Source organism: Grammomys surdaster, unplaced genomic scaffold (genome assembly GCF_004785775.1).
Source record: "Grammomys surdaster isolate TR1022 unplaced genomic scaffold, NIH_TR_1.0 363, whole genome shotgun sequence".
NCBI classification, from domain to species: Eukaryota; Metazoa; Chordata; class Mammalia; order Rodentia; family Muridae; genus Grammomys; species Grammomys surdaster.
The window spans coordinates 2459007-2463206 of NW_021604782.1; the positions used below are offsets into that span (position 1 = coordinate 2459007).

Consider the following 4200-nt stretch of genomic DNA (forward strand, 5'->3'; position numbering starts at 1 on the left):
GTGAGGAAAACATTTGCCAAAACCATCCCAGTGACTAGCAGTTTAAGACAGGCACATCCACAGTTAAAGTTACCCCAGAGAAATGAATGGCATGAAGCTGTGGATGGAGCTGAGATGGGGGTAGTTCTTGTCTAGTGTGTCCATGTCCCATGTTCAGTGCCTAGAATCACAAATATTGAATGATAAAAAAAATATGAAAGTAAATAGTAGTAATTTCTTCAAAATCTCACAAAGATCTACAAATGAGAGAAAACTCAAATATGATAAATATGAGGGTATGAATTTTATTTTCTTACTAGTACTCTCCTCCCACACTACTGACAGTTCAGTGTTTTGTCCCAAGCATAATCTCATGAAAAGGGGGAAAAAGTGGAGTCTTACCAGTTGGGCTATAAATTCAAAATTAATAGAAAAATGAATTATTCATCTATATTTATAGCCTATGTACAAGTATCTGACCTGTGCCATCATAGTTGTTTTTCTTATGTGAATTAATAATTGATAAGGAACTAGCTGCTTTCAAATACCCAAAAAATCCTTTGCTCCTTTTTTCTTAACACCACTTTTTTCTAAATATTAAAATCCTGGTGTAGTCTTCATCATTTCTAACAAACTGAGGCTATAAACTCTCAAAACTCTTCATCTTTAACACCATTAGGCTTCAATGCTATTATGGGCTACAAAGATAACAATTTGCTTTTGTGCAATATCATCCAGACAAAAAGTGCTCCTCAGATATAAAATTTATTAAACACACACAGAGATACACACACTTGCTTTTAACATTTTCTTTTAAATTGAAAATAGTTTGTTAGTATTTTTAGTAACATACAATTGAAAGCTTCATGCATAATGATAGCTAGTTCATCAACATTAGCTCCATATTTCTTGGAGCTAAAAACAAAGTTATTTAAAAATAATGTAATAGGTACAACTCAACAGAGGCCAGGCTTGCACTCTTTCTGCCTTCCTCCACACCTCCAGTGGCCAGAAGCAATGCCAGACTTTGCAGTCCAAGACCCCATGCACGATGCCCGCCAAAAAGGGAGAAGACAGAATCAAACCACCTCCAATTAATGGAAGACTTGGAATCTCATGGAAAATTGGTATTGTTAGATTGCAAAATGTTAGTAAATCTACCTTAATCAATGTATTAACCAATAGTCAGGCTAGAGGAGAGAACTTCCCATTCTACACTATTGATCCTAATGAGAGTAGATTGCCTGTGCCAGATGAGAAATTTGTCTTTCTTTGCCAATATCACAAACCAGCAAGCAAGATTCCTCCTTTCCTAAATGTAGTGGATTTTGCTGGCTATATGAACAGAGCCCATAATGGGCAGGGCTTGGGGAATGTCTTTTTATCTGATATTAGTATCTGTGGTGGGATTCTTCTGCTAACACATACTTTTGAAGATCATGATATCACACATGTTGAAGGAAGTTTAGATCCCATTCGACTATATAAATAATTCATGAAGAGCTTCAGTTGAAAGATGAGGAAATGTTTGGGCCCATTATAGATAAACTAGAGAAGGTGGCTGTGAGAGGAAGTGATAAGAAACTTAAAGCCCAAGCCCAAATATGACATAATATGCAAAGTGAAATCTATAGTTACAGATCAAATGAAAAAGATTCACTTCTATCATGACTAGAATGACAAAAGGATTGAAGTGTTGAATAAACTTTTTATAAACCTCAAAACCAATGGTCTACTTGGTCAATCACTCTGAAAAAATACTATATAAGAAAGAAAAACAAATGGTTTCCAATATTTGTCTACTAATCTAGCCCTACAGAAGATACTAGAAGGAAAACTTCTAGAAACTACACCCAAGGAAACACAAGAAATCAGTCATTTCACAGCAAAACTGAAAGAGAATATCACACACACACACACACACACACACACAGAGAGAGAGAGAGAGAGAGAGAGAGAGAGAGAGAGAGAGAGAGATCCAACATTGGAACAACAGGAACTAACAATCATTGGTCATTAATATCTCTCAACATCAACAGGCTCAATTCACCAAAAAAAAGATAAGAGCTAACACATTGGATATGTAAACAAGATCCTTCATTCTGCTGCATACAAGAAACACACCTCAGAAACAAAGATAGATACTACCTGAGCATACAGGGCTGGAAAAATGATTTTCGAACCAAATGTCCCCAAGAAACAAGCTGGAGTGGTCATTCTAATATTTAGTGAAATAAACTTTAAACCAAAAGTCATCAAAAAAGACACTTCACACTCATCAATGAAAAAATCCATTTTGAACATCTATGCCCCAAATACAAGGGCACACATTTTCAGAGGGAAAAAAACCATTTACTAAAGCTCAAAACACATGTGGAAATCCACAAAGTAATAGTGAGGGAGGAACTTCAACACCCTACTCTCACCAAGAGGAAGGTCATTGAAACAGAAACTAAACAGAGACACAATGAACCTAACAGAAGTTATGAACCAAATGGATTTAACATATATCTATAGAACATTTCGCCCCCCAAGCAAACGAATATACATTCTTCTCAGAACCTCATGGAACCTTCTCCAAAACTGATCATATAATCAGATACAAAACAAGCCTCAACAGATATAAGAAGATTTAAATAATCTCTTGTATTCTCAGATCACCATGGACTAAGGCTGGACTTCAACAACAGAAAAAACCAAAAGCCCACATACACATGGAAACTAAAAAACTCTCTACTCAATGATAACTTGGTCAGGGAAAGAATAAAGAAATTAAAGACTTTCTAGAATTCAATAAAAATGAAGGCACAACATATCCAAATTTGTGAGACACAATGAAAGCAATATTAAGAGGAAAATTCATAGCACAACATGCTTTTATAAAAAAATTAAAGACATCTCATACTAGCAACTTAAGAGCACATCTGAAAACTCTAGAACAAAAAGAAGCAAACATACCAATAAGGAGTAGACAGCAAGAAATAGCTGAACTCAGGGTTCAAATCAACCAATTAGAAACAAAGAGAACAATATGAAGAATCAACAAAACCAAGATCTGGTTCATTCTATGAGGACACAGTTACTGTGATACCTAAACCACACAAAGAAACAACTAAGAAAGACAACTTCAGACAAATTTTACTTGTGACCATCAATAAAAAATAGTCAATAAAATTCTTGCACACCAAATCCAAGAACACATCAAAAACATCCTTCACCACAATCAAGTAGGCTTCCTCCCATGATTGCAGGATTGTTCAACATATGAATATCCATAGACATAATATAGTACATAAACAAACTGAAAAACAAAGATTACATGATCATCTCAATAGACACTAAACTATTCTTCATGTTAAAAGTCTTGGAGAGATAATGGATTCAAGACACATATCTCACATATTAAAAGCAATATACAGCAAACCAATAGCCAACATCAAATTAAATTAAGAGAAACGCAATTCCATTGAAATCAAGGACAAGACAAGACTGTCCCACTCTCTTTCTACCTATTCAATATCATACTTAAAGTTCTAGCAGAGCAATAAGACAACAAAAGGAGAACAAAGGGATACAAATTAGAAAGTAAGAAGTCAGAGTACTACTGTTTGCAGGTGATATGTTAGGATACGTAAGCAATCTCTAAAATTCCACCAGAGAACTCCTACTGCTGATAAACAACTTCAGCAAAGTGGCTTGATATAAAATGAACTTAAAGTAATCAATAGCCTTCCTTTCTACAAATGATAATTGGACAGAGAAAAAAACTAGGAAAACAACATCCTTCACAATAGCCACAAATAATGTAAAATATATAGGTATAGTTCTAACCAAGCAAGGAAAAGATCTATATAGGACAAGAACTTCAACTTCTGAAGAAGGAAACTGGAGAAGATATCAGAAGATAGAAATATCTTCCATGCACATGGATCAGTAGGATTAACATAGTGAAAACTGCCATCTTATCAAAAGCAGTCTACACATTTAATGCAATCCCCATCAAAATTCCAATACAATTTTTACTAACCTGAAAAGAGTAATTCTCAACTTTATATGGGAAAAACAGAAAAACTCAGGATAGCCAAAACAATCTTGAACAATTAAAAGACTTCTGGGATGGGAATCATCATCCCAGAATTAAAGCTGTACTATAGAGCAATAGTGATAAACATTGCATGGTATTGGTACAGAATCAGACATGCTGATCAATGGGATTGAATC

General features: G+C 34.8%; 1 pseudogene; it reads left to right on the forward strand.

The window, feature by feature from the left end:
• Positions 1-1030: 1030 nt before the first annotated feature.
• On the forward strand, positions 1031-1785 carry LOC114631515 (annotated as a pseudogene).
• The last annotated feature ends 2415 nt before the right edge of the window (positions 1786-4200 follow it).